Consider the following 26,417-nt stretch of genomic DNA (forward strand, 5'->3'; position numbering starts at 1 on the left):
TAGTTCAATATGCAGTCTCCAGGGGGTTGACCATGGGTCATTGTTGCACTTGGTCTGAAAAGGGTTAGCCCTCCCTGCAGTAAGCTGTTGGAATCACTGGAACCTCTTGTTTAGGCTGATAAACAACTATGGTATCTCAAACATTCAAAAAGGTGAAATCATGTACTCTGCCGTCAAGAGAGTACCTACAAAATGGATCAAACAATCTGAGGGCAGGCAATTCTGAGGGAGGGCAGGCAAGGACCCACAGCCTAGGTGGAGCTCGCTAGTTTGGGGAGTGGGTGTGTGATTCCTCAACTGGAGTAGACTCAGGATAGGTGGGGATCACATGCCTCGTCAAGCCCAGAAAGTATAACAGGAAAGCCGTCCTGGCTAGGCCGTAGCTCTCATGACAGATGATTTGGTCTGGAGCCACAGTGTGGAAATAAAGGATGAGATTGCCCCTACTACTCCGCCCAGGGTCTCCAATGAAAAAATCCCTGCCAGTGGTGATGTTTTGCTGGGTGCCGTCTCTCTTGTGGGAAAAGGCTGCAATCTGCCCTTTCCCACAAGATTTGTGGACCCCCCTGCCCTCCCTTGGCTACGCCCATGGGTAGAGGAGATGGGGAGGAAAGGGCATGGAAAGGAAGCAACAGGCAGCCTTTCATGTGAACAACTCCAAATCCTTAGCTAGTTTGGAGTGAGGCATCACTTATTTTTATGTTTGGACTGCTTTTTTGTGCAAGCATGGTAAATCACAAAAGGTGTATGTGCACATGGGAAGAAATACCCATGGATCTCAGGTTTCCTGGCTTGGAGCAACACAAACACAAACACAAACATACATATGGCTGCTGTTTTGTGCAAAGCTGGTAGATTGAGAATTTTATGTTATTTTAACTAAAGGTGTGTGCTTACAGGTAAGCAGATAACAGTGTGCATGCCCATAATGACCTCAGGCATGGCCAGCCCACCCATAAATTTTTCTTTGAGAAAAATAAGTGGCTCACGTAAATGTAAACTAAGCTTTAATAATACAGAAAATTGTAACAAAATAACATCATGAGAGAAACTAAATACAGTGGTACCTCGGGTTACAAACACTTCAGGTTACAGACTACGCTAATCCAGAAGTAGTACATCGGGTTAAGAACTTTACCTTAGGATGAGAACAGAAATCGCGGTGCAGAGGCAGCAGGAGGCCCCATTAGCTAAAGTGGTACCAGGTTAAGAACGGTTTCAGGTTAAGAACAGACCCCTGGAACGAATTAAGTTCGTAACCAGAGGTACCACTGTACAGCAACAGGAGGCAAGTCTGACGCAAGAAACAAGAAGAGACAGTTGGTCCCTCTTAATGGACATTCTTAACTAACTGAACAGAACTGAACACACACTGAAGGGAGGGGCTGATTCCAGAGCAAAGCATACAAGCCCCGCCCACCAGATACCAAGCACTCTACTATTCAAATTAGGCCCTAATGTTTTTCTTACAATCCCCTTCTCAATGTGCCTAATTTGAATTAATATTAATTTAGCATGTAAATTGTCAAAACTTTTTTATATAAACATTCAGCATTTTTTTCCTGGTTTTGCTTCGAGATAGAAGGTCTTGTTCCCTTCCCCACTATTCAGGTCAACTTTACAAGGTTTAATTTCCATTACTCTCACCAAACCTTTCTTTGGCAGGTCTGCTATAATCCTGAAGTCTCTATGTCCAAGCCTTTTGGTGCCACAGATGAACACAGGTTGCACTTGAATTCTTCTTGACCATATTCACTCTTTCTTGACTGGTATCCAGCACAGAGATTCCATTATTTTCAAAACCTTGTGCAGGCAAAACTGTATCTTTGGTGAGTGCACATTTGTTGCGATTAAAATTTACATTAATTTACATTTACACTTGGTCAGGGTTGGCACATTCAGCAAACTGAATGTCCCACTAGATACCAAGCAGTCTACTATTCAAATTAGGTTCCAATGTTTTTCTTACAAGAGCACCCTCATGAGTGCCTCTTTTCGTGCCCCCACCTCTGCCAGAGAAGTGGTGCCAGTGTAGGTGCTGATTTCCTGCAAGATCTTGCGGGATTTCATCAAAGTCTTGCAAGATATCAAGGAGAGCAAAAGATCTCATGAGATTTGGGTAAGATCTTGCAAGCTCTTTCAGGGAATCCGCTCCAAAGCCAGCAATGCAATGCTGGTACAGCAGCCCCTCCAAGTGTCCCTATTTTCCAGCGACATCCGTGATATAGAGAAGCTGTCCCAGTTTCTGATTTCATCCCAGAATGTCCTGCTTTTCCCTAGGATGTCCCTATTTTTATCGGAGAAAAGTTGGAGGGGTATGGTAGGATGTCCCTAGTTTCATGCTGGCCACATGACCCAGAAAGCTGTCTGTGGACAAACGCTGGCTCCCTCAGCCTGAAAGCGAGATGAGTGCCGCAACCCCATAGTCGCCTTTGACTGGACCTAACCATCCAGGGGTCCTTTTACATGGAAGATGGAAAGCTTGTTTCCTGCTTCTTCATGCCAATGGATTCAAATTACTGTATTTTTCGCTCTATAAGACGCACCAGACCACAAGACGCACCTAGTTTTTGGAGGAAGAAAACAAGAAAAAATATATTCTGAATCACAGAAGCCAGAACAGCAAGAGGGATTGTTACGCAGTGAAAGCAGCAATCCCTCTTGCTGTTCTGGCTTCTGGGATAGCTGTGCAGCCTGCATTCGCTCCATTAGACGCACACACATTTCCCCTTACTTTTTAGGAGGGAAAAAGTGAGTCTTATAGAGCAAAAAATACAGTATGAGAAAGGAGATTCCAACTTCAGAAAGAACTTTCTGACGGTAAGAAGCTGTTTGCCAGGGGAATGGACTCCCTTGGAAGGTGGTAGACCCTCCATATTGGAGGTTTCTAAGCAGAGGTTGAATGACCATCTGTCATGGATTCTTTAGTTGTGATTCTTGCATTGTAGGAATTTTGGCTTGATGTCTCTCTTTCGGTCCCTTCCAACTCTATAATTCTGTGATTACATGATCTCCCTTTCACAACCTGTCACAGCACAAGGCCTTGAACTTTGACTGTTACATTCTGACACCAGCAGAGGTCACTCCCCCCAACCCAAGCACAAAACATAAGACATACCCGCACACTATCTGCAGGTTCAGATGTGGCATACATGTTGCTGAGGATACTAGCAGCAGATGGATATTGCCCTTGTGTGCTGCTTGGAAGTTTTCTCAGAGGTGTTGGGATAGCCACTGTTGAAACAGCGTGCTGAACTACATGAGCCAAAATATAACCCTCTAGACTCCCTGATCACTGAGTACTTGTTCAGTTAGACAGGCCATGTGCTGTTTCTGATTTCTAAAAGGAAGCTCCAAGATTGTCGTGGCCACCAATAATAAAGTACCAAAGCTTGATGGTGCTGGTCCATCGAAGGCACTGCTCTTGGAAACCTCCAGGCCAATTTAAAAAGAGCAACTCTTCCCCTACATATACTTTCCAGTTCATCATTGCCTCTCCTTTCATGAATGTAGTTCATATACATACTTATAAATGTACTTTTAAATTATCAAACATATTAGCAATCAGCTAGGAAGGTAATATAATTGACATGGATTTTGTGTGTGTGTGGATATATATGTATGTATGTAAACGTTTGGTGTTGGAAAAGCTAATTACACATTGCAGGTGCTTTCAATCAGTTTAATAGGACAACATTCAACTATCAATGTTACATTTACAAAGAATCTAATTACGTGTAATTAAATAATGTTGAATTTACAAACAGCTGACTATATGCAATTATCTTTTAGCAGCTTATAGGCCATACATCATCAAGTCCTTATCATTTTAAAATTGCTTCCCAAGTGAGCAAACCACCTTTTATTTACAATAATGTACCACTATGAAGCCAAGCATTTTGTAGTTAATCAAGTTTGTAGAACTTACAAATTGGAATCCTGAAATAGATGAATCCAGGAAGCATGAAAATTGATATATCATAACATAAAAAATGCAATGAAGCTAATTACTTGTGTAATTGATTAAGCTGTTCTGTTCTGCGTTGTAAATTGGTTGCTGGTTGCTTAGGAGAACGGAATCCCATTCCAAATTTGACAGGAAATTGACAGCAGTGATCAACTGTTTGAGACAGTTCTATAACTTTGATTAAAGCAGTATTTGATCGCATTTCTAAAATATTAAGCTAAATAATTGAAATCTGGGGGAGGTACCTTTCAGAATTTGGTGTGAGTGCAGTCATTTAGAGTTGCTAAGCAAATGTGTTATTTATTTATTCCATTCCCTTTCTCCAAGGAGCCACTGGTGACAGTCGTGGTCCCTGCTCCCTTTTGTCCTCAAAACAATTCCTTGACATGGGAGGAGGCTAAAGTATCATGGCAGCCCAAAGTCACTTAGTGAACTTCATAGCTGAGTGAGATTTTAAATCTGGATCTCCCTTGCCCAAGTCAGACATGCTATCTACTAAATGGGTCCTCAACATTGTGTTAAATGGAGTAGACTTAATACTAAATGCCTTGACATTTGATCACATTGTGTTATGTAAGCCATACTGAGCATAGGATGAGGTGAGAGATGCATAGGCTGAAGTCCAAAGATCCATGCATGGAGTGGAAATCACTTCCATACAAGCGTAGGGGGTTAACGAATTTTCCCTTACCAGCTGCAGCCTCTTGTGCTACATCAATGGCACTCTGAAAGGTTCTGTTTTCAGGAGTGTCTTGACTCTGTCCCAGTCCCCCTGAAAGCCCTGAACTGTTGCCCATGTGGAGAAAGGAGCGTGATCCTTTGGATCCTGGCCATAACAAAGCAAAACAAACCAATACAAAACAAATCATTGGCATCTATCAGGAGAATCAAAAGGAAATTGTAACTTGAGGTAATGGACACCCAGAACAAAAAATATATTAGCCAGGGTTAAATGGGAGTACTGATAATCAAGCTGTTATGTAAGGGAAGTCCATTTGCTGGTCCTGATCTTCTCATTGAAGAACCTTAAAAGGTTACACCAGAACCCTGAGGGTCCCTGGAACACTGTTTGAAAACTAATGCAGGAGGATTTTGGATAGTTAATCAGTCTTAATTCCTTAAATAAAACCAGAGAGTTTTCATAAGTTCTCTGAGGAGCACATTGAAGGAACAAAGAGACTTCACTTAACCTAGAAAATGGAGCATTAGCTTGCTTTTGGACCTCTGATATCCCAGTACACACCTAGGAAGGGCAGAATGGAGGATAATAAACAAGGTCGCAAGATGAAGACACATTAATTGGCAGTAGTACATGTGAAAAGGATGTTAGGGCTGTACTTGCACACAACCTGAAACATGAGTTTGCAGTGTGATGCTGCTACAATAAAGTCTAATACAATTTTAGGTTGCGTTACACTAGAACCATGGTTTCCAAGACACACGAAGTCAAAAACCCACTTAATTCTGCGCTTGTCAGACCTCGTCTGGAAGACTGTATCTAGTGATGGGTGTGGCACCTTAAGAACAATAAAAAAAAACACAAAGTCTTTTGAGGAAAAGTTAAGGCTGGAGAAGATTGAGGGGAGGAGGAATGAAAGCACTCTTCAAAGGTCGATCACGATCTACTGGTCGATTGCTCCCCCCCAAAAAAATAATGACGCTCAACAACTCTGGTCAATCCAATGGGTAGATCACTGCCAGTTTTTTTTATAGTGGTTGTAGATCGCAGTCTCTTGACAGTTGGGCAGCCCTGACCTATAGCATAGAAGAGGGGAAAACTATTCTCTGCTGTCTCAGGGAGAAGGATTAGATTTAATGGCTGAGCATTAGAAGAAACTTATTAAGACCACCTTCACAATGGAACCAATTGCTTAGAGGAATAGTAGGCTTTCCCGTGGCAGACAACTTGGGCAGAGACTAGACGGCAACTGGGATGTAGGTTAGAATGCTGAGTATGTTTGGGGGGAAAGTAAGCAAAGAAATATAGAAAATAGACTACATAAATAGCTAGGGAGGACTCATATCAGCAATACAGTACAGGGGAAGCCCTCCAGAGGCTCCTGGACTCTGATTCTCGTCATTCTTGACAGCTATAATTTCTGGGGCAGATGGGAGTTGCAATCCCACAACATCCAGAGGTCACCGTGTTGCTTACTCCTGGCATGTGCTTTGTACTTGAATGAATCTGTGAGCTGCAGGTCTGGGACCTTGCCTGACATCCTCTGCCAGTCAGAACAAACAATCTGGGATAGATGGACCTGCAGTCTGTTTCAGTATTAGGCACCTTGATAAATTCACAAAGATCTGCTAGTGATTCATTATCTAATTTATCTTGTATCGTCAGTTCCCTGCCACTTCCGCAGAGCTGTTTTAACCTACCATATCCTGTGTTCTGCAAAATGGGACGCAAAATTTAGAACTGAAAGGGGATAAAATATAATCCACAAATAATGCTAATTTTGCAAAAACAACAACAATTGCTAACATCACCACATACTTCACTTAGTGTCCATGAATAGCCCCTATTAGATTTATCTAGATCTGGAACTAGCAAGCAGAAGTTATCCAGGTGTTGCTGGACTCCAACTCTCATCTGCCCCAAGCTGCCCCAAGGATGATGGGAGTTGTAGTCCAACAACATCTGGCGGGCCTTAGATTGCCAACTCCTGATTGTTTTGGTGGATCTGGGCCTACTAAGAGGGTGTTGAGTAGCAGCAGCATAGACAGGAATTCACAGAGAGATTATTGTTTTGCTTTTACGATGTTTCAGTGGAAACCCATGAGGACATTTATGTTAGAGGCAGATTTCAGCTCATTCTTGGCAGATTGCCAAGTAACAGCTTCAGCATACCCTTTAGAAAATAGAGTCGGGCATAGCGGAGCCTTTTAATGACTGTAATATTTATTACTTGCCATCTTCCAAACAGATATGGCAGCTTTGCACCAGGGGAGCAATATCGGCACATCCTTTGAAGGCAAACTCGATTAGCATCATCTGAAGAAAGATGACATTTGGGGAGCATTATCACCAGGCAAACTCAGATCAGACAGGGTTGAGCAGGATTCAAAGCAAACAACAACAACAGGCTTGGGAAAGGAATACTCAGAAGAGACCTGTCAAGGCAAGCAGATATAGATAAACTGTACAGGTTAGTTCAGGGAGCTAACGAGGGCAGGTGCCGCAGGTACCACAAATCAATGGTGATGGTGGCTGGGTGATGGAGGAGAGGAGCACCCACTTGTAAATACCAAGAAGTGGCAGCAAATTATGCCTCAGCATTTTGCAAGTCTGCAGTTGCCATTGCCGGGTCAGCGACTCTGGCACAGGTGGGGCTACTAATGTCACCAATAGGGTTGGGCGATACCTGTTTTCCAACATCATAATATACAGTGGTACCTCGGGTTACAGACCCTTCAGGTTACAGGCTCCGCTAACCCAGAAATAGTACCTCGGGTTAAGAACTTTGCTTCAGGATGAGAACAGAAATTGTGTGGGGCGCGGCAGCAGGAGGCCCCATTAGCTAAAGTGGTACCTCAGGTTAAGAACAGTTTCAGGTTAAGAACCGGACCTTCAGAATTAATTAAGTTCTTAACCCGAGGTACCACTGTATTGCCAACTAAACTTTGTGATATGGCAGTATATTACAGTGTCAGAAAGGAGATGATTAGTGTCACTGTGCACATCTTCTGCCTCTTCCTGATGAGGACAGGTGGTGCTGCCACAAGTGGAGCACATCAGCCGGGGCACCGCATGACAAGGCACCCTGGAGTCGCTGGCCTCTCCAGAACCACCAGCTCCATTATGCGGGATGGGGCTTACCTGCCCACCCCCCCAAATATTTTATTCAAGTTGGCACCCTTGGATCAGAAGAAATTTATTATTGAAGTTAGTGTGTTTAGATCTGTCATGTGTCTTGAGACAAGAACAAACACTTTATACTTTAATCTCAACTGAGTGGGGAAGGAGTTTTCTTAACTTGGAACTCTGGAGAAGCCTGACTACTGGAATAACAATAATAATAATTTATTATTTATACCCCACCCATCTGGCTGGGTTTCCCCAGACACTCAGCAGTAAAACTGATGTTCTGTTGGGACACTCTGTTGATCACACTGGTTGTGCTGAAGTACCAGCAAATGGTGGGTCCATGTCTGACAGGCCAACTGTCTTCTACACTGCATGGCCTTAGAACTCCAAATACAAAGGCCAGTTTGTGAGTCATTACTGTGGGCAGAGTTACATATAGCTGCACATATAGCTGAATGTTTTGACAGTACATGCCACTCTGTGCATATAGAAAGGTCCCTAATGGCACACCCAGAGTATATTTATTCTGGCCCAGTTCAGATTTTTGTCTGAATAAATTTATTGATATAAGAATATTAAAAGTTTTGTACCGATAGATAACCTCAGCACTTTATGTCCGGCACATGAATGACAGCAGAATTTAAAAAATTGAGCTCATCTCAAACACATTAATAACTCCTTCATCAAAATCTTGAGCCAAAAAAAGTGAGGACCCATTTTGCCAGTCATCGGGATTGATTCTCTATTAAATAACAAATGGCTTCCATGAAGCTGAAGACATTACTCAAAGGACTGTTCTTCATTAGTTCAGCTCATGGGTCATATGTGCAATTATAGTTATCAACATTGTCTTATGATGGATGGATTTCTTTCTCTCTCTTAAATTTCCATAAAGACAAGTGGCATCCTTCATCTTATATCTACTTCTCTGTAATTCAGAGTGCTATGAGATCTTTGTCAGAACTAATGCTTATTATATGCAAACTGATGGCCCATTAGTTTGATGGGTAAGACTGTGGTGGTGTGAAGACAGAGGTCCTGTGCCTCTACATGCTGACCAAAGGTTGAGGAAGCAACCCGTACCAGGTTCACCCAAGAGCTGAGCCCATCACACTTTGGCTTGTGATGGCAGAAATCATGTTGTGTCAGAGGAAGGAAGCACTAGCATCTCTGTTTAGTCATTGTGTCTATTCATTTTACAGTGTCAACGAGTCTAGGTATCTCCAGTGCCAGCTGATGACAGGGAAGAGGGTACTGTGGGATACCCTGGGTGGTATTGTCTTTTCATTATGTCATAATGATGTCAGAGAACAATTATTGGCAGCTGCAAAGATTCTAGAGCTGCTCTGTAAGAGTCTTCCCTGGGCTATATAGAAGAATGAACAGACCTACTTTCACTCGCCATGGACCAATCAGTTCTTTTGTTGGCAGAGTTCTCTCCTGAGATGTAAGCTAGCCACAAAGAGGCATAGAAGCCAAATCATGCTGGAGACCTGGCTTCCTGATGTGGATCACTCTCTGGACTGAATTTGCTACCGCTCGTGCCACTACCGCGGAGTGAGGAGTAGGCCTACACCTGGAGAAGCACTCACCCCTGCTTCTTGTTCAGTTCTTAGTAGTGATGGAAAGCACTTCTAGCTGCAATCAGTGAAAATGTGAACTTAGATGCATAAAATGTAAGTGAAGAAATATGGGGGAACCAGAATCTAAGCCAGATGAGCAAAGGACCCATGTCTGACCCTGGGCTGTACCATTTGAAACTGTAAATAAAGGGATCTCCCATGTAAAATACTCCACAGACCTGCAAACCTGGCATATTGGGAGGAACTTTTCAGAAGTCATTAGAATAGTAGTGGTGGTGGTCATTAGAATAAAGTGTTATATGGTAAACTTAAATTTTGGTTTATGTTTTGGTTTGACAATGGTGCGGGGAGCAGAGTGAAATGGAATGCCTGATCTTTAAGCAATCTTGATAGTTCAGTTGAGTGCTCTAGAAAGTTATTTGCTGTTATTCTGTTTCTTTTTCTTTGGTGATCACTTGTAGGCAAGTAAGATTGTCTTCCATAAACACGGTTTTAACAATGAGTCCGTAAGTGATTGTGGAGGCCAGTTCTGAATCCACACGTCCTTCCACAGTGGGGACATTGGTTTTCAGGCGGGAGTTGATAGTGGTGTGGATTTGCCAAGCATGCATTCCTTCTAGCACGTTTCTCCTTTGTGTCCTGAGTCTGAGTGTCATCAAAGCCCATGACACCTTTGGTAAGGTTGTTCTCCAATTGGAGCGCTTGCAGGCAAGTGTTTCCCAATTTTTATACTATATTTTGTTTATACTATATTTTTATAGTATTTTATAGTATTTTATATAGTGTTTATACTATATTTTTTTAAAAATTGCCTTGGGACAGTCTTTAAACCTCTTTTGTTGACCAGCAACATTATGCTTTCCATTTTAAAGTTCAGAATAGAGTAGTTGTTTTGGAAGATGGTAATCAGGCATCTGTACAACATGACCAGTCCAGTGATGTTGATGTTGAAGAATCATTGCTTCAACATTGGTGATCTTTGCTTCTTCCAGTACACTGGTATTAGTTCGCCTGTCTTCCCAAGTGATGTGTGCAATTTTTCAGAGACAGCGTTGATGAAATCTTTTGAGGAGTTGGAGATGGTGTTTATCAGTGGTCCATGTTTCACAAGCATACAGTAAGGTTGGTAGTACAATAGCTTTGTAAACAAGCATTTTGGTTTCCTTGTGAATGTCCTGGTCCTCAACACTCTGCACTTCAATCAGGAAAAAGCCGCACTTGTAGAGCTCAGGCGATGCTGGATTTTGCCATCAATGTCAGCCCTTTTGGAAAGATAACTGCCCAGGTAGGAGAAGTGATCAACATTTTCCAATGTTACACCATTGAGTTGGATTTGTGGCTCTGCAGAAGGGTTATTCTGTGCTTGTTGGTGCAGCACTTTGGGTTTTTGGATGTTGAGCAATAGGCCAAGATTTTCGTAAGCTTCTGCAAAGATATTTAGGATGGTTTGGAGGTCATCCTCTGAGCATGCACACACTACGTTGTCATCAGCATACTGAAGCTCTATGACGGTAGTCACGGTAACCTTGCTCTTTGCTTTCAGCCTGCTCAGATTGAAGAGCTTTCCATCTGTTCAGTATATGATTTCTACTCCAGTGGGAGTTTCCCTTCGACAAAGTGTAGGATCATGGCAATGAAAATAATGAATAGAGTTGGGGCAATAACACAACCCTGTTTAGCACCTGATCCCACTGTGAATGGTTCACTTTGACGGCCATTGTTATCTGTGATTGTTGCTGTCATATTATTATGGAGGAGTCGAATCATTCTGTTTTATTAGTGCTAGGAAGGCTGTGGAATTGGCAAGGAGTTATGATGCATTCATTTGCACTTGTCTCTGTGGGATCTGAATGATATGCAGAGCTGTCGACCAAGGCAGTCCTCCTTGTATATTTAATTGAATGCCTTTGTTTCCTTTGTGACAGAGATAGCTAGCTTCTGAATCTGCAGTCAGGTCATGAGTCCAATCCATGCTGATCTCTGACTTGGGACTTTTAGCCAGAAGGAAAACAAAATTTACTGTTACTGGTATTGTGAAAAGTACTATAACAGCCCATCCAAGTATCCCTATTTTCCAGGGACAGTCCTGGATTTACAGAAACCATTATAGTTTCTGATTTTATCTTGGAATGTCCCGCTTTTCCTTAGGATGTTCCTATTTTCATTGGAGAAATGTAGGAAGATATGGAGTTATGTGACCCCTGAGCCAAGGAGATAAATAAATTGCAACCTTTAGAAGACATTTGAAGGCAGCCCTGGATATGGAAGTTTTTTATGTTTAATGTTTTATTATGTTTTTATATATGTTGAAAGCCACCCAGAGTGGCTGGGGCAACCCAGATGGGTGGGGTATAATTACTATTACTATAATAATAATAATAATAATAATAATAATAATAATAATAATAATAATAAAAAATAGGATGTTCCTTCTTTCATGTTGGAGGAGAATTGTTGGAGGGCTTGCTATAATGGTGATAAAAGTTGCAATTGAACCAGTATTGCCAAAGAGATAGGCTAGAATAGGATGCAACCACCAAAGTTTCTTGATTGGGATTTGGGTCTCAGTCAGCAAATAAATATTTGTTTGCTTGTCATTGCATTCATTTACCATTACCTCAGAATGTGGCAGAATCGTTGTTTACAAGCATTCAAAGAGCTACATTAAATTGCTATTGGAAAATGGGCATAGTGACTGTTTTGTAACTCTTGCCATAGAAAATGTGGTTGTGTTAATGTTAGCGCAAATGAGAAGTCCCTTCTTCAAATTGTTTGGGCCACCAGGAACAAAAGTCAGGAACAGGAAGTCAATATATGGCATTAAATACTTAACGACCAAAATGTCATCACATATGTGGAAAAACCACCCATAAAAAAAAGAGAAAAATGCACTAAATCCACACCAGCAATGACTGTGGCTGTATAATGGGTTATTTACTTTTTGGATTTTCTGTTGTAGGGTGAATCTGGATTAAATGTTTTAAAAAAATAAAAATACAGGCTGGCATTTTGATGCTAACAGTGCCATGTGAATGCTTTGAAAAACATGCATGCATAAGCAGCACTGATGCCGTAATAAACTCATTTGAAAGCACTTGTCACAATCACAACATAAAATTCAGGACTGCTTGGAGGAGAACTGCCCACCCAAGTAATATGTATGCAGTGTCAATTTCAATGCTCTAGATGGCAGAAAATATCTAAAAACCCACTACTCTTTCAACTTGCAAGGTTAACTTTCTCTTACAAAAACTGTAAAATACGAATACACAATGGAAAAATCTAAATGCACTGTTGATGGTTCTAGCTGTCTTCTGCTGCTGTTTTGTGGGTTAAACTCCAGTGATTAGAATTCCATACCTGCTATTACCTTAGAATTGATGTCAGTGCTACCATAACATTTGCCTTTTATCATCTGCAGATGTTCATATTCTAAAGTTACCAAACAAGCACTCTCCTCTCTCTCTCTCTCTCTCTCTCTCTCTCTCTCTCTCTCTCTCTCTCTCTCTCTCACCACCTCTCCACTTGTGATAAAAGCATTGAATAATGGCTGAAATCAAAAGAGTTCTGTGATCATCTAGAGATGGCCGCCCTTCTACTGACTCCGTTTCTTGTAACTAAACATCTTCTCTTTCATTACTGCATTACTGTTGGACAAGTCTAAGACCACATTCATACCACACATTTAAATTGCTATGATACCACTTTCAACAGTCATGGCTTTCTGCAAAGAATTCCAGGAGCCCTAGTTTGTTAAGGATGATGAGTCATTGGGAAACCCTTCTTCCAAGAGCAAATTAACAACCAATCCCTCTTCACAGACAACTCTGGGAATTGTTGCTTTGGGAAGGGAATGGGGTCTTCCCAAAACTTTCAGCACCTGTAACAAACTACAGCTCCCAGAATTATTTATGGGAAATCAAGACTGCTGAAAGTGATAAGACTAGGATCACAAACCCTCCAATATTTATCTGATGTCCTATTCTACCGTTGTTGTTGTTGTAACCCACCCATCTGACTGTACTGTCCCAGCCACTCTGGGCGGCTTTCAACATATATAAAAACATAATAAAACATTAAACATTAAAAGACTTCCCTATTCAGGGCTGTTTTAAGATGGCTCGGGGTTCGAATAACTCCATAACCTCCCAACATTTCTCCAGTGAAAACGGGTGTCTGAAGGAAAAGCCGGACATTCTGGAATCAATTCAGAAACTGAGACGGCTTCTGTCCCTGGAAAATAGGGACACTTGGAGAGTCTGGGATCAGGCCCACATCTACAGCACGGGCTGAAGAAAGCACATGAGGCAGAAAATAGCATGCAAAGTTACAAGCTTTAGATAGGTTAAAAACAGAGGGCCATGTTATGAAATGAAAACCTGTCAAGTAATAGAGTTATTTACTGTGGGACTGATAATGGTTCTTTTATTGGCAGCAGGCAAGATGTAAGGCGTTCATGAAGTGGAGTGTTCATGCTCTAAGTGAATGTTGATGGTAATACACATCTGAGAGCGTTTCTGGCTCTGAGCCTCAGATCACTTATTTTGGAGTGGTCTCAGAGGGCTATGGCTAATACCACAGAAACGCAGTAAGAATTATGACTACGGTCCACTGGGAAGTTTTCTTGAAGAAGCTCCAATTAAATGTATTCTTTTGGGTCCTCTGCAGAAGAAATGCCCAATTAATTGTGCCCTGTTGCCTTGGGGGACCTGCTTGTCAGGAGCTTCCATTACACACACACCTCAATTTTTAAAAACTAGCAGCTAGCATTAGTGGAGGACCCCCCCCCCATCCCATTCCCACCCACTCCTCAAATAATTATGTGAAGCACTGGACAGCTAAAGAAAAATGCTCTAAAATGCGAAAATGAACAATGTTTGTATACGACCTGCAGATGGCAGTAAGAGATAAACTACAGGAAAATATTCTTCATGTAATTCTGGCTCTTTCTCTCAATGGGCTGCCTGGCTGCAAAATTTGTAATCGCTGCATGCAACTTTCTTTTAGCCAGGCTAACACCCATGTTTGTTTGTTTTTTAAAAGACTTGGCATCTCTTGTTAGGAACGGAGTAACATATTCCCAATAATGTGAATGACTTCCCAATGCTATTGCTCACTTACACAGTGAGGTTTTCTCTCAGGCTTTTTATTTTCATCAGGGTTATGCTTTTAGCATAATGTGTCAACAGCATTTATTGAACATGGTCACATCATTTTACCACTGGGCAGATGCAAACAAAAATGGGGAAATCATCTCCAAGTCAAAATCATCATGGTCATCTGATTTTTTTCTTTTTAATGCAGGGCTACTTCAAAGGTTTAAGAAGACGAAAAACAGTGAATTAGATTTACAGCCCAACCCTATGCATGTCTCCTCAACAATAAGTCCTGTGACTGAAATGGAACTTACTCTCAGGTTAGTATGCACATAATTGCAGTCTTAAAATGCCATCCTAATCACAGTTACTAGGAAACCAACCCCACTGAACACATTGGACCTTCCTTCTGAGCAAACATTATTAGGAGTTGACACTTTTACCATATAATCTCATAGCTGTTGTCCTGTACCTGAGTTCAATGGGACTCACTTTCAGGTAAGTGTGCATAGGATTGCAGGCTTGGGGCGGTCTACACTTAAGGTTTTTAACATTCAGGAATGGTTTTGATAATGTAGATGGACACATGATGTGCTACTTTTACGTTCATGACGTGTTGTTACCTTGTCTTTTTTATCGCTTAATTTTTAATTGTTTTATGATGCTATATCGGTGAAACACTGCTCATATGTCCCTATGTAGTGTTTTACCTTTTTTTTAAAACTGCATTCACACTGTGACCCCCCCCTCCAACGGGAGCAAGGAAGAATTAAAATGGGACAGAAGAGCAACCAACAGCACAGATAGAAACAGCGTACTAGAAAATGGTGTGGCCGGGTATTACTTACAATTGACAGAAAAAACCAAGGTAAAGAACATTTTGAGTAACAAGCATGCCCTGCGACGTTTTAGAATGACATATCTAATATTGTTCTAATAGGAAATAACATTAAACAGGTCATTGTAGATCCAGCCTTAGAGATGCATATATTGTGAGCTGCCCGCAGGCATCGGGTTGACAAAAACAGGACGCTGGACTAGGTGGGTCCGTGGCCTGTCCAAGCAGGTTCTTCTTATGTTCTTATAGTTACACTGTTATGATCAATAAAAGACTATATATTCTAGACTGATGCACAGGGATTCTCATCAGAGCCCTAGGCAGAAAGAAGGAACAATGCAATTATAATAAGAATAGCACAGGAAAGACTTGGTAACAAATAGTTTTTAGAATCAGAATGCAGGAAGAAGTGTGTGTATTTTGCAGTCTGCATAAAGGAAGGCATCCCTTTGTATGAAACAGAATGGAATGTCATGATCTGAAATGCACCCAGAGGCTGCATCATTGATTGCTATCACGCCTTTGTATTACTGAAGAGGTGATATGTTTCTCAGTCACACTACCTGTGGCTGGCTGTGTTGTATTGAGGGATTTGAGCATTATAAACGGCTTGAATTTTCTGCTCTGACTAGGTTTGCTGTTGGTAACCTCTAAAACACACACACACGCACAGAGCCCAAAACTATTACATTCCAAAGGAGAAGGCACTCTAATCCAAAACAGGACTTGTAGCTCAGATTAAGGCTGCAAAGCCCTATGCCCCCTTACCTGAGAATAAGCCCCTACTGAACTCAGTGGGACTTAAAATTGGGTCTACAGACTTGTATAAGATTAAACGATAAAGCCCTTAGCATTTTCTGGATCCCTCATCCTAGAAACATTGGAGGGTATTTTGTTGTTGCTTTTGGTGGGGGGGGGGGGATGGCTCTCAGTTTTTCTTTTAAACAGCTTCTGCAAACGTCAGGATTTGCATGCCAACATTTCCTCTCGCTTCTCAGTGGGCCTGCTTGCTATTTGGAGTGACTATTCTAGTTTATGGGACATGGGTGGCGCTGTGGGTTAAACCACAGAGCCTAGGACTTGCCAATCAGAAGGTCGGTGGTTCAAATCCCCGCAATGGGGTGAGCGCCCATTGCTCGGTCCCTGCTCCTGCCAACCTAGCAGTTCGAAAGCATGTCAAAGTGCAAGTAGATAAATAGGTACCGCTCCAGCAGGAAGGTAAACGGCGTTTCTGTGCGCTGCTCTGGTTCGCCAGAAGCGGTTTAGTCATGCTGGCCACATGACCTGGAAGCTGTACGCCAGCTCCCTCGGCCAATAAAGTGAGATGAGCGCCGCAACCCCAGAGTCGGTCATGACTGGACCTAATGGTCAGGGGTCCCTTTACCTTTACTTTTATTCTAGTTTATATTCATGCTACTGTAATTGTTCCATCTTTTTTTAATACTGAATTTTAAATTGCTGAAGAGTAAAGCAGCAATAATAAATGTTGGCCAGCCCGCCATTACTCTAATTTCTCTCAAGCCTAGAACATGGTTGCTCCTTCCGCGGTTTATATTAATATTTCTAAGCTGCAGAGAATTTTAAAGAAACCTGAAAATGGGGAGAAACACACTTTTAACCTCTGGGAAATGCCGTGCAATTGAACCACAGCAGGGGCCCCAGTTGGGCTGGTGCATTAGTCTTAACGTGACAGTACATCTAGCTTTGCCTGTATCATGACTTCAGTATTGGTATGAGCAAAGAAAAAAATACCTTCTCATTTCTAAGTGGTGAGGAAACTTGGGTTCCTGGGGTATAAACACAGGTTTGGGTCTGTCATATGGGTATGGACTGGGGGGACGCGGATGAACTAGGGGATTTATATCAGACTTGCCTTCTGGCTGTCACCTAATGATCCAGGCAAGGAGGATGCTGGGTCATGGTACACAGGGCATTGGGTTAAACTGCCTACAGTTCCTTTAAAGCCCTGATGGTGCTCTTAGAATATTATGCCCTGTTTTGGGGTGGATAGGATGAGTTGGAGCTAACTGCAAAAGGAAAGGAAAATCTATTAAAATCTACAGGCCACCCAACATATGATGCAGTTCCAGAACATAGCAGAAACCTATGGGCTGATATCCCTCAGATGGTACCATTTTTCTGGTGGCTTATGGAAAACTTTCTGACCCTCAGTTTTTTGGCATTGTGGTAGAACAGCAGCATTCAAGGTGCTACGTTTAATATTTTATTCAGGTAGGTTCAGAAATGTGCAATAAATGTAATTGGAAGAGTGTTTTCCAATTAAAATGCCATATAAAAGTACTTAAATGCATTGCTTAGCATTAAATACTTATTGAACACTAATTGCATTTGTTTGCCATTTTTCAGAGGCATTTAAAGTGGCTGCAGATAGGCTGGATTCCAATCTGGCTCATCAGTGGGTTTTGAAACTGTTGTTGCTATGCATTTGAAGTGCTCTGGAATGTATGTTCGTCCTCCGAGGTCTTGCTTATGAATCCTCACTACCAAATTCGGTGGATCAATGAAATAAAAAACATGGTTGATTCCTAAAGGTGAGCTAAAAGCCCTCCTTGCATAAGGTTTTGCAGTCTCTTCTCCCTTTGAAATTTGATGTGTGAGCACTGCAGGATGTGATCAGAGCTTTGCTGTTGACATCTGTCTGTCTTGGGAGACAATGGAGGAGTGCACTTTTGGGGGTGAAGTCAAACTGCTGGAAGGTTGCAGCACCTGCTGTGGCTGTAGAGACCAATACAAGAGAGACATGTTTTGTTGCACCTGGGGCAGATGAAAGCGTCTGGCTGTGCCGCTGTGGCTTTTCTTCTCTCTATGTTCCTCTCAGAGGTCATTTCTCCTCTGGTCACTGCTATGGATGCACAACCTGACTGCCTGTCTCTGGCTACTGTGGTCATCTGCAAGGGATTCTCACATGGTAGAATTACGTTGCCAGCCTTCAAGTCACATCTGCAGACACCTTTGTAACTCAAAGCTGGTCTGCCAATGGGCCTGGTGCCTGACGTCAGCCGTCCATAGAGCATATCCCTGGGGATCCTGCCATCTTCCATTCTCTGGACATGTCCAAGCCAGCATGGCTCACCTCTCCATACCCTTTTGGAGAGGTGAGCCATTGCTGTAGCTGCCTTGCCAATAGAGCTTTATGTATTAAAAATAGTGTGGGTGTTAGATGACCATTCAAACTCTGTGCTGGGAAAGTTGAATTCTGTGACCTTTATATATGATACAAATCAGATAATTTTGTGTAGTTTCCCCTACATTCCTCTGCAGCTTATCCTGCGCACATTTCTTATTTTGTTAGTTATGGTAAAGGGCATAAAGCTATGTAGATCACTGTGCCTCTATTATGGATCACTGGCTATCTTACCTTGCAATCTCATCTTATCTGGCTTCTAAGATTTCAGCAGGCATTGCCCACTCAATTTCAAACATGTATTTGTTTACCAATGAGGGCTAAAACTTGCTTCATTCAAATGAAAGCTAAGGTTCTCAGGAAGTTGGATTTTGCAGCCAATACCATGTTCTACACTCTTTCTATGTCCCAACTTACTCATTGCATGCACACAGTATGGGCACATGTTGCGTTGCTGTATAGGTACTGGAGCTTAAAGTCTTAATTTTGACAATGAGGGATATGGCAGAGCTGCCAGCGGTGAAGGAAGAGTAGGTCTCTTGCGGTAGAAGATTTGGAATTAGGCTGCTTATGAAACAAGAAATTTTGAAGAGTTAACCATCCATCCCTCAGTGATTGAAAGTGAGGGAATCCTAAGAGTTTTGCAGAAGAGTACGAGGGAATCTGCAAGATCATTGAAGAAGATTTAAGTGTGCACAGTCAGATTTACTGACTGAGTAGGGATATCGGAGAATTCTGATGAAAACAGAAGCGGAAATTCCCAGTGATCGCTTGCATATCACATGTCCAGAACAGTAATCAATCCAGTGAATATTATTGACATTTGCTGCTACTGTTGCCTTCAGTCCACAAATGGTATGTAGTCGATTAGGTTCTCCCATGCTTGCTCACCCACCCAAATTTGCATTGTGTTTTCTTTGCAATAAAATAAACCAGCTGGAATAACATAATGGCAATAATGGAAGTTACATAGTTTCGCTGCAGCAGTGAGATGAACAATTGTTTTTGTGTGTGGAGGGGGAACTGCTGTGGAATGGAAACAGGGCTGCATGCAATGAGTAAAGGATGGAACAGAAAATGGGAGGTGGTTGTGAAGGGAAACAGTGTAAGAGACAGAAGTGCCTGCAGCTTTGCCTGCACTTGAAAAAACAGTGACACTGCCCCCCGCCCCCGCTGCCCCACTGATACGATGTAAAGGCATCGTTTAAACCAGACAGTGTTGTTCCATCAGAAAGGAAGGGCAGAGAGGGTAGGCAGTTGGGAAAGTCCGCCTACCTTCAAACGGTCAGGCGGCATTGCAGCCTGGCCATGTCTCTGATTGTGATCCGGAGCATTATTTTCTTGCCTGCTGAACTGTGAGTATAGTCCCACCTATTCACCAGGTTCTTCTTCAAATCAATATTTCAAGGATCTTTGGATAGGGGGAAAACCCTCAAGTGATAATGATAACATAAAATGATAAGGCAGAGGGCCTTCTTGGTAGTGGCACCCTCCCATCAGATGACAAGGAGATGAGTAACTATATAACCTTTAGAAGACATCTGAAAGCAGCCCTGCATAGGTAAGCTTTTTAATGTAACATTTTGTTATGTTTTTATATATGTCGGAAGCCACCCAGAGTGGCTGGGGCAAATCAGTCAGATTGGGGTATTATTATTATTATTATTATTATTATTATTATTATTATTATGTGTTGACTTGAATGCTAGTTACTAATTAATGTAAAGTATTATTTTTTAGGGATGTGGGTGGTGCTGTGGGTTAAACCACAGAGCCTAGGACTTGCCGATCAGAAGGTCGGTGGTTCAAATCCCCACGACAGGGTGAGCTCCCATTGCTCGGTCCCTGCTCCTGCCAACCTAGAAGTTCGAAAGCACGTCAAAGTGCAAGTAGATAAATAGGTACCGCTCTGACGGGAAGGTAAACGGCATTTCCGTGTGCTGCTCTGGTTCGCCAGAAGCTGCTTAGTCATGCTGGCCACATGACCCAGAAGCTCCCTCAGCCAATAAAGCGAGATGAGCGCTGCAACCCCAGAGTCGGTCAAGACTGGACCTAATGGTCAGGGGTCCCTTCACCTTTACCTTTATTATTTTTTAGATAATGCCAGAGTGAAATATACCCCCACTCATTTTCAGATGTTTCTGGTGTGTGACTGAAACACAATGGGAGATGCCCTTAAAGGCAGGTTCTAACGGCGTCCAAAAAAATAAATAAAATAAAATCCATAACATTTTGTTGGCAGGACTTTTTACATATCCAGTAAACTAGGGGTAGAGGACCTTTCTTAGTCCAATGGCCATATTCCCTCATACCAGAGGTGGGCAGGGCCAGAGACCTGGGGTGTAGCAACAGAGATGATTCTTTCCTTTGTACAGTAGGTTACATCCCAGCCATATGAAAGTCAAAAACCCCATAGGCCCATCTCTCTCTCCTCAATGCAGGCAAGCAAGAGGCATTTTCTCACAGTTCAACGACACATTCCAGCCAGGCAAAAACGCTCATGGATGGTGCAAAGCATCCAGGGAGAGTTGTGTGGCCTGAGCAGAATTCAGTGGGTCAGGTGGAAAGGCCCGGAGAGCTGCATTTAGTCCCCTGTGGCAAACTACCTTATTATGGAGAATGAGACCATGCCATCCTCTTTAACAAAGCCGCCTTCAGAAGGGCAGCAGCAGTCATTCAGCCTCATGGCTCAAATGGCAACTAAATGTATCATAACAGCAGGGATGATTTCTCAATTGCTGGCTGCCAGGGGCAAAAGAGCATTAAGGACGACAAGATGTTCCTGGCTTCAGGAGAAGAGGTCTTAGAAAATGCTCATCTCATGCCTGACTTGTCAGATGGCATTCAGCATTTTTGGAACACTTTTAGAAAATGTGGATTGCAGAAAGCAAAGACAGTAGACTTTTCTATTAGCAAAATGTTGAGGAAAGCCAATGAGACCAATGCTAAGAAAGCTACCATCAGTTTGACTCTATAGAAATTACCTCTGAAAGTATAGTCTTTGTGAAATATAGTCATTGATTTTTTTATATGTGTAGCATTACAATTTCTGTACTTCTTGACCTACTTCTTCTTTTCCTATAATGTTTTTGACCACAGTTTTTATAAAATCTCTGTATTTTTTATAATTTAGATGACTTTTCTTTTCTTTTCTTTTTTTTGCATATTAAGAAAGAAAATACCTTCAGATTTTTAAAAGATAATCTCCATGATTAAGCTCCATTTCACAACTCTCAAGTCAGGCTTGATTCCTCAAAAGTAAAGTAATCCATATTAAATTCACTGGATACTGAAGCAAATCTCTTACTGTCGATGCTGATCACAGGTGAGCATTCTAACACTATATATAATGTTAATACATTTTTATTTAGCTTTTTGTTAATTATCTGGGACAGGCTGAAGTTGGGAGCTAGGGTGAAATTAATTGTCCACAGTGCCCCAGATTCTCAAGTTCCTTGAGTAATTGTAATCCATAGCCTTTTGTACGTGCCAAATAATTCAGAAGGTTTTTCAAAAGAAAGAAGTTGAAATTCAGCTGTCAGTTTCAGGGTGGAGTACCAGTGGGCTTGGAAGCTGGAGACTCTCAAATTCACAGCTTTTCTCGAGGGTATAATGGCATGGTATTTTGCGGGAAGTGCTTCTCTTGCCTCACCTCCGAAAACTGCTCACTGATTATTTGCATATTTCTTACCAGCTTGCTACTTCTAAATAACATCTGCTGCTCAAGTTGCCTTAGAACGCTGAGGGCACCTGTTTCATCTAGCTCTCCACATGACAGGTAATGGAGGAACTCATTCTTTCAGTCCTGCACTGGTATGCATAGTTTAAATTGTTTAATTTCTTTCAAAATCGTGTAACTAAAAGCCCTACAGAAATTAGAATCTGTACATTCAGAGAGATGGTGAGAAGGCGACTCTTGTCCCAAATGTCACTGCCCCTGCAAAATATTGCGGCTAGAGTACAGGGTACCATCAACACACCACTCCTGTGTTCAAAAGCTTGCATTGGCTGCCTATATGCTATTTAGAATCAATGAGGTGGTGAGCTATATACAACTTAAAATAACATCAATCAAGTAGGGAAAATGATAGTTAAAAAGAAAGCTGCATAAAGATAACAGAATAGTCAATTAGACAATAGACAATTAAAAGCAATTTGTTTGACAGCCAGATGCAACAGAAATACCTTTGCCAGTTTCCTAAAACTTATCAAAGACCAGACCTGGTGGGCCTCTTTAGGGGAGCAGTTTCACAAGCAATTCACTACTAATATTGGTACTGTGGGACAAGAGCATAGAAAAGCCCAAATTAACATGCCTTCTGTTTTAAAATATGTTGACTGGAAGGTTGCAAGTTCCAGGGAAGCTTTCGGGAAAGTTGTGAGCAAATATGGCCTTTTTAAAAAATGGAATGGCCTTTCAAAACCAAGTGCATTGCAAGGAAAAGTAAATTGAAGTAAATCTGTGTCATCTTGTCTGTAAATTATAGTGTTTGCATAGTTTTGCCTTTGTTATCCGGTTCATTAACACTGGGGACAAGTGCTTGTTATATGCTATTTAAGTAAGTTGGCATTTCTTTGTTCACACACTTTTACTGGCATAATTAGATGTCAGATGAAGTTTGATGCTCACTGACCTTTACAGCAAAAAGGAAAGTATATACTCCTAAGCAAAACTTTAATTTCTTAGCCAAGATGACATACAAAAAAGGCTGAAAAGTGAGAACCGTGATCTGTTATATTGGATGAGCGTCTGTTGATGATAGCCCATCATCATGTGTGTTTTCGGGGTTGTTGGGTGGGTTTTTGGGGCACCTTGCCAGTTTACATTTTTTAAATAGCTACTTTCTTAACTACTTTCTACCTATCTCACAGCTCCTTACAGTCAGTTATTCTTCTTCAACCAGTCTGCTCTTTCTGCCAATCCTATTGCTTTCGCCAAACCCTAATATTCTATTAGTTTGTAGTTCCTTCTGCAAGAGAACAAACTGTTTTGGGGTTGTTGTTGTTTTTATTAAGCTCTGCTGTGTCCCTCCTGTTCTCTCTCTTTGCTGAGAAATTGCTGTTTCTTCAATCTGTGGCTTTCCTCTGAGTCACAGAGTTGTTCCTTCTGTTTGCTTTTCTAATTCTCTTACTTTCTTCCTCCTAAGCTGAAAGGGGCCTGGATTTGATAGTGGTTCATTCTTCTAAAACCATCTTGGCAAGAATACAGCCTATAGTCTAGCAAGTAGTCCTTTATTTTCAGGTAGGTAGCCGTGTTAGTCTGACACAGTTGAAATTAAAAATTAAAAAATAGTCCAGTAGCACCTTAGAGACCAACTAAGTTTGTTCTAGGTGTAAGCTTTCACGTGCATGCACACTTCTTCAGATACACTGAAACAGAAGTCACCACACCCTTATATATAGACCCACCCCACCCTCCCACTATATATAAGGGTCTGGTGACTTCTGTTTCAGTGTATCTGAAGAAGTGTGCATGCACGTGAAAGCTTACACCTAGAACAAACTTAGTTGGTCTCTAAGGTGCTACTGGACTATTTTTTAGTCCTTTATTTGTTTGCTTGGTTCTATAACGCTTAAACTGATACCATAACCACAGATATCACCATCATAACTGAAACCTCATGCCAGCTTGAAGGCTTACAGTCAAGCTATTATTAACTCTGGGGTCATAAAACTGATGATAGGCAGGAAATGAATCTAAATAAATAAATGCTAAGGGCAAAGCATCAGGAAAGAGCAAGGAGAAATATGGAGAAGGGACATACGGCTATGCAAAAATATGTAATGTATTGTAAGTTTGTGGGGTTAGCACAGGAATGGATTAATGGAGCCAGAAGGACTACTTGGAACTATATAGTTTCCAGGAACACCTTCTGTTAGGAGAATTATAGGTCAAATGCCTAGGTGTGGACATGGTTGGAGAAGATTCTTCATCCTTATCCTCTCCTTTCTAGTCAAAGAGGAGACTGCAAACTAGAAATAGTTTTAGAGAGAGAATGAATGAGCTGGAGAGTGCATGGTTACCTTAGGAATCATTGTTTGGTGCTGGCTATCCGACAATCTACAAGAAAAGGTGAGGTCTTGAGAGGTATTCTGAAAGATGAAAGAGAAGAACTGAGTTAAAGTGCAGGGGAAATATAATCTCATTAAGAGGCTAAAGTGAACGAGAGCAACAAATGTACAAGCAAACAACTCAAAGAGATGGCCATAGGAAGGCAAACTCCAGGTAGCAATACAGAACAGTAAAATGCTGACTCCTGGACTCTCTGATAAAGGAGCAATATGAAAGGAAATCAGCAATTCAAGTGGACTGGCAGTAGCTAAGTGGTCAGAGTAGACTATGCCCTCCAAGCTTCGCTGTGTGACAGTCAAATCACGGAGCAACCTATATTGCCAGTTCTGGAATCAGATTTTTCCTATAGAGCCTTTTCCTTTAATCTGTCTTTTGGTTACTTTTACCTCTTCTAGCTCTCTTAAATCAGAAACAGGGAATCTTTTTCTGACAATGGGTCATGTTACCTCTGTGGAAAACTGGGTGGAAGCAGCAGAAGCCGCATAAGTGGCCACAATCACACACTCTTAATGTACACAGACATGCTTCACACATGCACAAGTACACACACACAGCAAGTTGATGTGATGGCTTGTGAATGCTCTTCGCAAGAAATGCCTCTGCTCACTCAGAGATACATATATACAGTCTTTATTTTACATATGTACAAGCAGCGCATTAAAATCATGCATCCGAATCCTCTGGCTTAGATTCTGGGAGTGGCTTATGCCAGCTCCTTCTCCAACAGAAAAGGCGGGGAAGTTTCACGTGATGCCTTTGTCCCCTCCTCTTTAACACTCTCCTTTCCCTGGCAGACGGAATAGGCATTGTTTCACTGTCTGTGCCAGAACTTCCTGTGCAGTGTTGAGGCTCTGGTTCAACATCTGTGAGCCGTTCCGCCTCCTGGCTTTCCCCTCTTTCCTCAATCGCCACTTCCTGCCCCCCTCCCTCTGTCTGTCTCTGCTCCTCCCCTGCATTCTCTGGCAATACCATGACAGTTGAGAGGGAGGAAAGAGAGGGAGGTAAAGGGATGTGTGTGAGAGCGAGAGAGTTTCTGTGTTGTGTGTTGGCTGGCAAAAGTTAAGAGTCCCTTTCTCACTGCAGAGCGCAGGAGCCAAGCAATTTGGGGTCTTAGTGGACCACAAGCTTAACATGAGTCAACAGTGTGGTGCAGCAGCAAAAAAAAAAAAAAAAAAAAAAAAAAGCTAATGCTATTCTAGGCTGCATCAACAGAAGCATCGTGTCCCGATCAAGGGAAGTAATAGCACCACTCTATTCTGCCTTGGCCAGACCACACCTGGAATACTGTATTCAGTTATGGGCACCACAATTTAAGAAGGATGTTGACAAGCTGGATCATGTGCAGAGGAGGGCAACCAAGATGATCAAGGAAACCAAGCCTTATGAAGAACGGTTGAAGGAGCTGTTTAGCCTGGAAAAGAGGAGAGGGATGAGATATGATAGCCATCTGAAGGGCTGTCACATGAAAGATGCAGCAAGCTTGTTTTCTCCTGCTCTGGAGGGTAGGACTCGAACCAATGCCTTCAAATTACAATAAAGGAGATTGCGACTAAACATCAGGAAGAAATTTCTGACAGGAAGAACTGTTCAACCGTGGATCAGTCTTCTTTGGAAGGTTGTGGACTCTCCTTCCTTGAAGGTTTTAAAGAAGAAGTTGGATGATCATCTGTCATGGATGCTCTAGCTGAGATTCCTGCATTGCAGGGGGTTGGACTAGATGACTAGAAGCAGTGGGCAAAGAAGAGGCTGAGAGGCTACAAAGCCAATTGCGAAGACTTCTTGGGGCAGCCATAGGACGCTCGTTCCCCAACCTTGGCTTTTATGTAGGAAGGTGGATCTACTTGATTCCAGGATCTAGTTAAAAGAAGGTTAAAAGAAAGGTAGACATGGAGACATTGGGTATCACT

At 42.0% G+C, this 26,417-nt stretch overlaps 3 long non-coding RNA genes across 3 annotated transcripts in view; 1 reads left to right on the plus strand and 2 right to left on the minus strand.

The window, feature by feature from the left end:
- Positions 1–26,417, minus strand: part of LOC310706671 — a 276,435-nt gene that overhangs the window by 7,470 nt on the left and 242,548 nt on the right. The window lies entirely within an intron of this gene.
- The window catches only part of LOC310706646, a 37,420-nt gene continuing 11,954 nt past the window's right edge, over positions 952–26,417 (plus strand). The window contains exons 1-8 of the long non-coding RNA XR_014525996.1: positions 952–1,829; positions 6,895–7,116; positions 9,207–9,451; positions 14,663–14,774; positions 17,660–17,844; positions 21,609–21,762; positions 22,132–22,215; positions 23,585–23,679. This is a non-coding gene — a long non-coding RNA (uncharacterized lncRNA). The remainder of the gene's footprint in view (positions 1,830–6,894; positions 7,117–9,206; positions 9,452–14,662; positions 14,775–17,659; positions 17,845–21,608; positions 21,763–22,131; positions 22,216–23,584; positions 23,680–26,417) is intronic.
- The window catches only part of LOC310706696, a 59,490-nt gene continuing 40,059 nt past the window's right edge, over positions 6,987–26,417 (minus strand). Inside the window, exon 4 of the long non-coding RNA XR_014526077.1 lies at positions 6,987–7,081. This is a non-coding gene — a long non-coding RNA (uncharacterized lncRNA). The remainder of the gene's footprint in view (positions 7,082–26,417) is intronic.

This window comes from Podarcis liolepis (genome assembly GCF_965112155.1).
Source record: "Podarcis liolepis genome assembly, chromosome: 5".
NCBI classification, from domain to species: domain Eukaryota; kingdom Metazoa; phylum Chordata; class Lepidosauria; order Squamata; family Lacertidae; genus Podarcis; species Podarcis liolepis.